Here is a 12,299-nt window from a genome sequence, read left to right as displayed (position 1 = left end):
ACAAACAAGGGAGATTTCAGCACCTTCCTGAACAATATCATCTTTGTTGCCAGGCATGTAAAGCAGAAAAACACTTCAGTCCTTAGAGGAGGGAGAATGTCACCATTTCTGCAGGAGAGAAATGGATTCCAGAGTTCATGGTCTGACACGTTAATAAGAAGGGCTGGACTTTTGCCTTTACAATTTATTTACTCATAAGCCTACCCAGGGATTTTGTCAGGGATTTGGCATCTTAAACAGGTTTTTATTCCAACAACATTTCAGCTCACCTTTAAGACTTTCAATTAAGACAAACTGAGCTGGAGATCCATCAGTGGGATTTGCGTGGAAGTTGGCAGGGGGTTGGCAGAGCCATGACAGCAGGGTTTGAGGGATCAGGTTTACGGACTTGTACTACCTGACATCTCCTATTTTCTCCTCCCTGTGCATGTAAAACTTTTATTGATATCAGCGTGAGTTTAGCACACCACTAAAGTGGAGACTATGCCCCTAGGACACAAGATGATGTAAGGTACCCCGTTTAGTTACAACAGTTTGGCTGCACTAAATCTTGATGTTGAATGTTTGGTTTCGTTCTCCCCATAAACCTGGTCTGCAGGATTTATATATTTGGCTCCTCTTATTCTGACTCTGGTGGCTAAACTTGCACTGGGCTTTAAATGAATGCAATTCCACCCGCACCAGCAGCAAACCTGCAGCACAGTAGGTACTGCTGCTTGTACAAATACAGGGCCTCATCTGGCAAGATGCTGAGTGGACAAGCTTGGTTGGGTCTCTGTGAGATCCGAGAGTGCTCAGCACCTCCAGGGAGAAATTCCAGACCCTGCAGCAACTGAATCTCCACCCAGCATGTCTGCGGTCACTTTCTATAGCCCTTTGTCCCATCCAGAGCGCACAATGCCATTGCTTATCTTCTTTTTCATTACAGACACCAGAGCTAATTTTTTTTTTTCCCTGGCATTTATAAAAGCACACCTCTATCTGCAACAAAGAATTATGTAAATTATGAGGCTGATGGAGAGGGGTTTTTTACTTCTACATCTCTGTGAAATTTAGCTTTCAGTCACTTGGGTGTGGGGCTTTAAAATAAAGCAGTATTTCAATAATGGCTTCAGTGGGGTTTTTTAATTCCTTCACTCTATTTAGAAGTTGCTGTTTTGTTTTGTTTTTAATCTAGCTCAATTCCAGTGAAAATGCCTCTGATCTGATAAAGGAGATGAAGTCACTGCCTAGGCTTACAATTTTCTTTCCATAAGGTTTGGAAGTTTTGTTCCCTGCAGTGTTTTGGAGCCCAGGAGTATTTGTCTGTTTTGTAAAAGGAAAATTCTATGGAGCAACATTTGGTCACTGTTGTCTGAATTTCATTACTCCCTTCTCCAGACTAGCAGAGGGGAAAAGTGCAAGTTAGCTGGGTCACAGTCTGAAATGTGAGAGCAGTCAACTTTTTCTGAAGTTTATGGGAATGAAAGGAAATTTAATACTGCTCAAAAGAGAGATTTAAAGTTGCATCATGTGAAAACAATTGGAGAAGTTGAATCCTGAGGTCTTGGGTTATTTGGTACCTTGCATGACCATTTGTCAGTCTGCAAAAGATGAAGTTGGCTTTGCCCATGTTAACAGTCGGCCTCTGTTTTGGGGTGGTACTGCAATGCCAAAGGAACAAACACAAGTTATATTGCTTTTACAGACCACTACTAGTTCTATTCTTCTTTATCCTTTCAGCTCATGACTGGGCTGCCAGTGCAGATCGCCCACCGATCTCAGCAACACGTGCTGACAAGCCTTTCATGTCAAAGGGCCTGCAGAGTTTGACAGCTTCTTAGGCTTTTAAAATGCTGAATACATCTCCATAATTTAACCTTTACCTCTCAGGCTGCCTCAGGACTCGAGCATTTCATTGTGTGGGGAATGAAAGCCACGGGACCCTGGGATGTAACCAAATCCTTCATATTTTGTGATGATTCTCACGTATCCTTTACACTAAAGGATGTCGACTGAAACATTCTTTACATTTATATCAAGTAAGTGAAACTGAAAATCTACAGAGCTTTAAATGCTTAAAAATTAGAGATCTTTTCCAATGTTCATCACAAATTCTGTCAAATAACCCCTAATAAAATCTCTTACTAGTAACAAAATTATCTTAAAAGGTAGCCTACACCTGCCTGCATCACCCCCTTCTCCTGCCACTCCCTGGCTTTGGCACCTACATCAGCATCTTCCATGTATGGCCATCACTCAAGGTCTCTCTACAGAGATTTTAAGTATGGCTAATCATTAATGGGGAAAAAAAATGGGGTCAAAATAAAGACAACTTGGTTTTAAAGGGCATTTCATATGCTTTCAAGTGTTGTCCTGAGTGAGGCGAGTCCCTCAACAAGACTCACTTCTAAGATCTTTGAGGTTTGCCTTGGTACCAGGCTTCGCTGATCCATGCAGAAGTGCTGGAGCTCAGAGAATAAGACCATGTACACAGCACAAACATCCTTGCTTCTGCTTTTGGGTTGAATATTTCCATTTATCCAGTGATGCTGGAGTGGCCTCCATACTGGGGGCTTTGCCATGTTCTGGGCTGGAGCCCTGCATGCTCAGGTTTGTGCACAGGATCATGGCTGGGTAACTGGACAAGACCAGCTCAGGTGTGCTGTGACTGATGGGCCTCTTTCCCTTTGTTTCTCTGTGTGATTCGTTTCTAAGTTCCTCACACCTGCTCTGAAAATGGGACTCCTGTCCTTACTTTTCCAATCAGAGCCTCATGGCTTTAGCATTCCTCACAGCAGACAATCACTGCAGTTCTGTAAAGTGCAGCAGTGAGGCAGCCCCGGGTGTTCCTGCCACAAACACTGCACTTGCTGTGGAAGATCTTCTTTGCTTTAACATATCATAGGCTCACAAAATTACTTGGGTTGAAAGGGACCTTAAAGATCATCTACTTCCAACCCCTGTGGAAGGGGCTGCCATGGGCAGGGACGCCTACTAAAGCAGGTTGCTCAAGGCCCTGTCCAGCCTGGCTTAGAACACTTTGAGGGTTAGACTCCACAACTTCTCTGGGCAACCCATTCCAGTGCCATACTACAACATCTTGGAGTAGGAAAAACTTGCACAGCTCAGGCTATGTGGCCAAAAATCCTAGGTGCCCAGCTACCAGCCCAGGAGCCATCACAGCCAAGGTGAACCAGACCAGAATCACTGCCTTGCTTTTCTCCCATGGGGACGTTACCAAAATTGCCCTATCTGCCTTTTCTGCACACTCACCTGATCACACAGGAACTCCTCAGGCATCCACACAGGGAAGTTTAGCCAGTGATGAAAGGACAGAGCAGAGGACGGTTTGCAGATGTTGATGTTAAATGTTGGAGTCTTGTGTTCCCACACAGTACTACAGAGGAGAAAGAAAATCTAGAGGGGGGAAAAAATACTACATATGGAGAAGATGTCAGGTTGGAAAACTCTGAAGGAGATTGAAGAAGATCAAAATCTGGAAACCAAGGATTAAAAATACAAGAGACTCCTAAAGGTAAGATGAAAGAAAGATCTAGTGTGAAAGCACTGAGCTACAAATCCATTATCCATAGTTTTGGAGGAATTATTGCCTAGTGAGGACTCTGCAGCACTTCCCTGGATCTCAAACCCAATTTCTATCAACCTCCTAGCAGCTGTTTAGCACTGCCACACTTTGGTAATGGCAGAAAAATTCAGTAGTCTGTTGTTTGCATGTGAGCTGAAATGTATTCTGTACCTTCTTTCCAAAGCATAGCAAGCCTAACCCACATGCAGGGGGCACTCATCTGCTCAGTGGGCTTGCAAGGCCTCTGTCTAAACTTGAAAATTGCCTTCTGTAAGACAGAAGAACCAGTTCAAAGCAGAACACACAACAGCTACTTAAAAATTGACTTAGAGTCCCTCTATGATAGAGCTCACCAGTATACCCTGGGCATGGGAAACCACTAATGTCTGGTTTAGCTTTTGCTGCTGTTTAATTAGCATGGATCTGTTCCATGCATGAAGAGAAGCCTCCGGGGAGACCTTAAAGCAAGCCTTCCAGTATTTGAAGGGGGATACAGGAGAGCTTGAGAGGGACAAAGGAATAGAGTGACAGGATGAAGGATGAAGGATGAAGGATGAAGGCTTCAAACTGCAAGAAGATGGATTAGACATTAGGTGGAAGTTCTTCCCCATGAGGGCGATGAGGCACTGGAACAGGTTGCTGGGAGAAGCTGTGGAGGTTCCAAGCCAGGAAGTGTTCAAAGCCAGGTTGGCTGGGCAACCTGGTCTAGTAGGTGTCCCTGTAAATGGCAAGGGGGTGGATGATCTTTAAGATCCCTTCCAACCCAGCCCATTGTATGATTCTATGATTCCATCTCTTTTTGTGTGTGTGAAAGCAGAAAAATGTGTTACACTGCTGCTGCTGCCATAAATGTTATAGGGAGGAAATGTTTGAAATGTTGCCAGAAGCTCTGTTGTCCCACCTACTGCTGCCAGGGAGAGACTAATTAACAGCCCTCTACTTGTAGCACATCTTTGCTTGCAGTTTTGCTTTGCAATGAAGTGACATAGAAATGGCTTCAACTTACATTAAACATTTTGCTTAAGATAAAATGTACAAAAATGAGGGAGTTTGTCCTGCCAGTACAGAAGCAGAAAGATTAACTTCTTTAAAATGCCTCCCTGTTTTTTCCTAAATCAAAACAATGTGCTGAAGCAAACAGACATCTGCGGCATCACAAACCATGGTCTGTCTTCACCAGGATGCACTTATGGAAGAGAGCAGCCCCACCTCATAGGATTGTGAAATTATTTTAGTTGGAAGAAACCATTGAGATCATTGAGTCCAAACATTAACCCAGCACTGCCAGGGCACCACTAAACCATGTCCCTCAGCAACACATCTACACAGCTTTGAAATCCCTCTAGGGACGGGGACTCCACCACTGCCCTGGGCAGCTTGTTCTAGGCCTTGACAACCCTTTCCAGGAAGAAATTGTTCCTCATGCCTAACCTAAACCTCCTCTGGTCCAACTTAAGGTAATTTCCTTGTCCTTTAGCATGTTTTTTGCGAGTAGATATCAACCCTGGCCTGGCTACAACCTTCTTTCAAGGGAGTTGTACAGAGCCAGAAAGTCTCAGGCACCCACCAGCTCCTGGCCCTCCCTCAGTCCTGCACCTGACTACACAACACAGCCCAGCACCGTAGCTCTGCAGGGTCAACTGCCTGGCTTTGTAGGTTGGTGTCTTCATGCACTCACCACAGAGATTTTAGTAACACACAGACTCAGCCTGAAGAAGACCAAGAGGGGATTTTCTCTATGCTCAGCAAGAGCTAAAGGGTGGGGAGCAAGAGGATGGGACAGACTCTTCTCAATGGTGCCCACAAATAGGACAAGGGGCAGTGGGCACAAAGTGGAACCCAGAAGGTTCCACCTGAACAGGAGGAGAAAATTCTATGGTGTTAGGCTGCTGGAGCCCTGGAGCAGGCTGCCCAGAGAGGTTGTGGAGTCTCCTTCTCCGGAGAGATTCCACACCCATCTGACCATTGTGACCCTGGGCAAGCTGCTGTGGGTGCCCCTGCTTTAGCAGGGGGGTTGGACTGAATGATCTCCAGAGGTCCCTTCCAACCCACCACCATGCTGGGTTCTGTGAAACTCCAGTTTACCTGTCTAACACTTACTGCTTCACTTCTTCAGCCTAAGCTGCATAGAACTTAGGTGCTTTCATGTTGCTCTGTAAAAGGCTTCACTCTGAAAGATGTAGGCATCTGGAAGTAGACATATTTAAATATCTCTCTGTATTTTCTTTGTTATCCAAGGAGTCACACTCTTAAACAGTTTGGATTTCTTATGAAGGGAGAAACACCTCAGAACTGTTGCTGAGCCAAACAAAACCCCAGTATTGTTTAAAAATCACGTCCTTTCATTTTGTGCCATGGACTGCAAGAGCTGAGCATCTGATTTCTGCCCTCATAAAATTTCATCTTTGAGGCTGTCTATAATTACAGAGCATTTGAATGCTTTTTATCTTCGGGCTACCCTGGGACAGGATAGAGTCGCTGTCTCTATCTCCTGTTTCACACAGTTTTGCACAGTCAGAAGGAAGATATAAAAAAACCTTTCTCCTTCCCCTATCTCTGGATAAGTGTGTAGGGTTAGCAGAGCCAAACCCAGACTGCAGTGATACACTCAGTCCAGGGAGGGAGCAGGAAAATGCTTCTGGAATCATTTTGGTCCAACCATTAACCCAGCACTGCCAGGTCACCACTACATTATATCCCTCAGCAGCACATCTACAGAGCCTTTCAATCCCTCCAGGGCTGACTCCACCACTGCCATGGCAGCCTATTCCAGGGCTTGACAACCCTTCTGGGGAAGAAAGTTCCCCTAACAATCAACCTAACCTCACAGACATTGAAACAAGCCTTAAACTCAGGATAGTCTGTCTCCTGGTAAGGGCCCTTGTAGGGTGGGTGACCCCAAAGGAGACTGCAAAGCCCCACATGCTGCTCCACCTCATCAGTGCTTCCTCATGGGAGGGATCCTCTGGCCAGGGCAGGTTTTCACCTTCTGCTGCCTTGATGCCAAATGGCTGGATCAGGAACCCTCCTGCAAGTGAGTCCTCTCTGCACCGCTCAGAGGCTAGGGCTGCTACACATTTCCATAGCAGCTTTAACCTGTGTTCATCAGACTCATTCTGCAGCATGGGATCCTGCTCCGCCTTGGTCCTGGCTCCTACTGGCAGTCCAAGCCTAGCTCCTGCCAGGAACCACTGCCTAAGTCATCCCTCATGGAAGTGCTGGAGCTGATCATTTCTGAAGGTGTCCTGGCCTCCCCACAGGAAGCTAATGGCATTGTGAAGGGACACCCAGGGCTGGTAATTCTGTGCCAGAAACAACACAAGCACTCTGCTTGCCAACTTCCTAAACTCCTCCGCTTCCCTCTAACTCCCCCCCCATCCCAGGAGCACTGGATAAACACGGAGTCAAATGATTCAAAGCTCCACACACCCACCTCTGTCACACAGGGACTTTCTTTGCTCATTTATCCCCTCTACAACTTACCTTTTTATTTTCACCTCCCTTTCTGGGAGGGACACTCCTGAGGTCGAAATGATGGCAAATGAAATGTGCCATGGGCAGGTTTTCTTGGGCAGCCTTTGCCTCGCTGTAGGTTCACTGATGAGGTGCACAGCATTGTTGATTGCCCAGGAGCTGGTAGGATGCTGGAGGAAGCTACCAGTGCTGAGCCCTTGTGTGCAGAGGGCTGTTGTACTGGGTTTTGTTTACCCACATGATGCAAATCATAACCTGTGCCATCAGAAATGGGAGCAAAGATGTTTAGTAGTGACTTCAGATGCTCTAGGAGTCCATCCCAATGGCTGAAGCTTTGGATCCTCTCACACAAGCCTGCATGAATTTCAGATCAGGACTGTTGCTCCTCGCTAGGATTCCTCTTCCTAATTAAAACTTAATTTGCTCCCTGTAATCAATCTCTATGTGAGTGTATCTGAGCAGTCAGCCACAGAGGAAAACGTGAGCTTACAGAATTGAAGTGCAGGTGGCACGCTGTGAGCAGCAGGTCCTGGCACATAAAGCCATATCCCATAACAGGGAACTGGGCACTTACCTCTGTTAATTCTGGCTTGGAACCACAGCCTGTGAAAACAAAGGCAGTAAACTCAAACCCAGCACTGCTCTGAAGCTTTCATCCCTTCAGCCTCTGCACAGATCACCCCACTACTGCCCGTGCAACTCCAGGGCTGCTGCTGATCTGGTCTCGTTCTTGCCATGTTTCCCTGATGCTGCTCCTTCACCCACACTCCCTGGACCCAGCCTGGCCTACTCCTCACTGGACCCAGCTCATTGTTTCTGGGATCCAGAGGCAGGAGTGGAAGAAGGGATGAGAAACTCTTCTGATGGTAGAAGTGCACAAGAACACTGGGACATGCTGGTGGTCCCACATGCCTTGGCAGCACGTGAAAACACTAGGGAAAAAAATGAGAACTGGTTTATTTGATTTGCTAATTGGTTTATTTCATTTGCAGCCACTTCCCCTGCCTGAGCCTGGGCACAGCTGTCAGTGCTGAGGTGGAAACACTCTGAATGAACCGTGTTCTTCACACCAAACCTGAGGGAACAGATTTTCTTCAATGGCAACTTGCAATTTTGCCCCAAACTCTGCATGCTGAAGATGTGGGGATTAGACTTTGGATTTATCACATGGAAACACCCCACAAAGCCCAGCACTGAGTAGTATTTTCCTGAATTGTCTTAGCCAGTCCCAAAGCCAGCTTTGCTTTGCCAGGCTGGGTTTTAGCTTTGTGCCAAGACTCACACTCAGCAGACCACTTAGGGACCAGCTTTGGTGGTGTCTGTACTCACTAAGGACTTGAAAGACACAGCAGTTAGGAGCTGTGAGTGAATGCTCATATGATAGATCAAATCACACCACAGTGAGGTGTAGCAATGCCCTGGGCCCATCAGAAACTGCCCCGAGACTCTTTACCAGTGCTGCCATCTAGAGAGGAACAATCCATCCTCCATAGGTGGAAGAAGATCCCCGAGAAGGATTTAAGGATTTAAGCCGCTAGCACAAGGCCTTTGGTGAACACACTCACTGACACCAGCTTGTAAAACCATCACCCCACATGCTGGGAGTCACCCCAGCTGCTGCTGCTGACTAACGTGTCTTCTGGCAATGGCACCTCTGCCAGGCCCACCAGAGTGGGACCAGGAATCACCGAGGGGCAGCTGGGTGGCCTGGCTGATTTCCGCTGTGTGCACGGCCACGCTTGTTTTGTGGCTGAGCTCTTGTGATGTACTTTCATTTCAGCACGGGGGAAACTGCAAGGAGAAATCAGAGCCTGCATTACGTAAACTTGGGGTAAAGATTAAAACACGTTTGGCTGCTGAGACATCTGGATCTCATTGGTGTCCTCTGGGACAGCAGCCTATAGCTCCAGCCTGAGGAGAAGCGAGAAAGAGCAGGAGTCATTTTTCATGCAAATCTCCATCTGTGCAGAGGGGCTGAGTCTTGGTGAACCTCTGTGGCCACGGCTCTGGCAAAGGTGGCCTAAGAAGTGCTGCAGGGCTGAGTGTGTTCCCCTCTTGCTACACAGTTGCTGACTTGGAAGGGATTTGCTGTAATGCAGCTCAAGGGTAAAAGTGAATTTCCTGAGAAAATGATGACTAACTGACCCTGGACACGTAGAACGAAGCCTCCTGAAGGAGCTAGGATCATAGAATCACAGAACTGTTTCAGCTGGAAAAGACTTCTAAGATCAAGTCCAACCATCAACCCAACACCACCATGGCCATTAATCCATGTCCCACAGTGCTATGCCCACACATTTCTTGAACACCTCCAGGGATGGTGACCTCCCTGGGCAACCTGTTCCAATGCCTGACCACTCTTCCTGTGGTTATCCTCAGCCCCCAGCCACTTCTACTTCTCATACTGTATATCCAACTCAGAGACTTGCTGGCATGCAGGCAGCTGCCCAGAGCTACATCCTGCTCAGTGTCCTGGTGGGTGAATCCACCCAGGCTTCCCTAAGAGCTATCTTTTGCCTGTAGCCATCTCCTTCTCCATTGGAAGGCTCCAAATCCCTTGAGCTGAGTGAGCAAGGGCTGCACTGGCACAAATTATTTGTTGTGGGGGAACTGCTTAAGCTCTACTGTACCACACTTGGGAAAGAGTAGCTGGAGGAACTGTAGCTGAGATGAACCTGTGACATTGCAGGAATTATAGAATCACAGACTGTTCTGCATTGGAAGGGGCCTTAAAGATCGTCTACTTCCAACCCCCTGCCACATGCGGGACACCTTCCAATAGACCAGGTTGTTCAAAGGCCCCTTCCAACCTGGCCTTGAACACTTCCAGGCTTCTAGCCTCCACAACTTCTCTGGGCAACCTGTTCCAGTTCCTCACCACCTCAGGAAGCTGTGCATCTCCTTCTGTGGATGCTGAATTAAGGCAGGAGCCCCAGCAGAGGAGAGCTGCAAGCTGCTGTCAAGCTGTTAGCAGTGGGCATGAGAGCAGGTCTTGATACAGAGCCTGACTGGAAAATGCTCAGGCTTCCATTAGAAGAAATTCATTGCTGACCTGCTTTAAAAAGAGGCCAACCATAAACTGTGGGGTCACTTGTTCATGCAACGCTTCAAAGGCAAATTAGAGCAGCCAAATTGCTTTTCCCCCCACTAATCCCAGCCTTGTGGTTTAGTGCTTTGCAGCCAGTAGCAAGCAAAGCCCCTAAGCCCTGACCTTGTGGAGGAAGTGCCAAGCTCACCAGCATGGCACCAAACCTGTGGCTCTCCCAAGCTTGGCCACAGCCTTCCCCAGGGTCAGCTGCTGCCATGGCACTAGGTGATGGTGCTGCACAGCCCCCAGACTTGCAGAATGTAGCTCGTGGGTCCTGCTTCACACCTGCCTGTGGGCAGCAGTGGCTCCTACCATGGCTTTCAGCCTTCATTAATGTATTTTTCCTTCCCTTTACCCCAAGACTGAGCTAGATTCACAGATTCATAGAATGGTTTGGGTTCACTGGGATCATGTAGTTGCAACCTCCACATGATGGGCAGGGACACCTCTCACTAGCCCAGGCTGCTCAAGGCCTCATCCAGCCTGGCCTTGAACACCTCCAGGGAGGGGGCATGTACCTCCTCCCTGGACAACCTGTTCCGGTGTCTCACCACCCTCACTGTAAAGAATTTCTCCTAATTTCCAGTCTAAATCCCCCCTCTTTCAGCTTCAGTCTATTCCCCCTCATGCTCTCACTACAAGCCCTTGTAAAAAGCCATTCCCTACATTTCTTGTAGCATTCTTCAGGTACTGAAAGGCTGCTCTAAGGTCTCCCCAGAGCCTTCTCTAGTCCAGGCTGAACAACCCCAACTCTTGCAGCCTGTCCACATAGGGGAGGTGCTGCAGCCCTCTAGGTATCTTCATTTCATTAAGGAGCTCTTAGGATGCTAACCCAATCTACCAAATGTATGGCTTGTGACTCTTGGTTTTTATGACCAAATCAGCTGCAGCTCTGTGGCCAAGTGCAAATTCTTTTGTCTCTCAGTGTAGTTTATAATCACCACTTTACCTTGTTGTCAAGTTTGCTACTCGCTGACTGAGAGCTCAAATGTTTCCATGCCATGTGTGACCCTACAGAAGAAGTTGTCAAGTAGATTTAGGCTTGGTCTTTCAAGAGCTTAGAAGGAGATTCCTCAGATTAATTTGGAAGCTTCCTTGCTGACTGCATCTGCCCTTTTCCAGGCCATGTGGCTCACGCTTCCAGAAGTTGCAAGAGGCTTAGTGCTAATGCTGCCTGACACCAGTATGGGAGGCCCTCATGGCAGCCCCAGATGCTCCAGATGTGCCCCACTGGAACAGTTCCAAACCTCCTTTGTGCATCAGGGAAGGAAGAGTGAGCTGGTTGCATGCTGCAGAGCAGCAGCAAAGAGAGTGAATTTTATCTTCTCCATGAAAAGCAGGTCTGCAGAGAAGGACCTGGTGGGCAAAAAGTTTACCATAAACCACCAATGTGCATTTGTCACCAAGAAGGCGAGAGGTCTCCTGGGATGGATTAGGGAGAAGGTGCCCAGCAGGCTGAGAGAGGTCAAGTCAGAAGCAGGAACATGGCTCAGCTCCAAGGGTATAGTTTCCAGAAAAACAGACAGGAAGGTGCAGCTGTAGGCCTTACCATTGACCAGCTACAACCATGTCCCAAGTAACCCTCTTTTCTGTGCCCTTGGATATGACCATAGAATGACAAACTGGTTTGAGTTGGAATGGACATTTAAAGGTCATCCAGTCCAACCCCCCTGAAGTCAGCAGGGACATCTGCAACTAGAGCACGTTGCCCAGAACCCCAAACAACCTGACCTGGAATGGTTCCAGGGATGGGACATCTGCCACCTCTCTGGGCAACCTGGGCCAGGCTCTCACCACTTTCAGTGTAAAAACTTTCTTCCTTCTCTCCAGTCTGAATCTCCTAGTTCACCCCTTGTCCTGTCACAACAGGTTCTGCTCAAAAGTCTGTCCCCAGCTTTCTTACTGGCCCCTTTAAGCACTAAAATGCCACCAGAAGGTCTCCCTGGAGCCTTCTCCAGGCTGAAAATCTCCAACTCTCAACCTGGCCTCTCAGCAGAGGTCTTCCACCCCTTGGACCTCTTCTGTGTCCACTTCTGCACATTAACACCTGCACACCTAGGTGGATCTTACCATCCACACACAACCAATCAAGAGCTCCCAAAAAACATCTTTCCTTCTCCAGAAGGGAGCTTCATGTGATGTATGAAAATACACGAGCATGAACAGCAA

This window comes from Melanerpes formicivorus, unplaced genomic scaffold (assembly GCF_026170545.1).
Source record: "Melanerpes formicivorus ecotype bairdi unplaced genomic scaffold, bMelFor1.0.p_v2 SCAF_7, whole genome shotgun sequence".
NCBI classification, from domain to species: domain Eukaryota; kingdom Metazoa; phylum Chordata; class Aves; order Piciformes; family Picidae; genus Melanerpes; species Melanerpes formicivorus.
Note: the sequence above shows the minus strand (reverse complement) of the source record.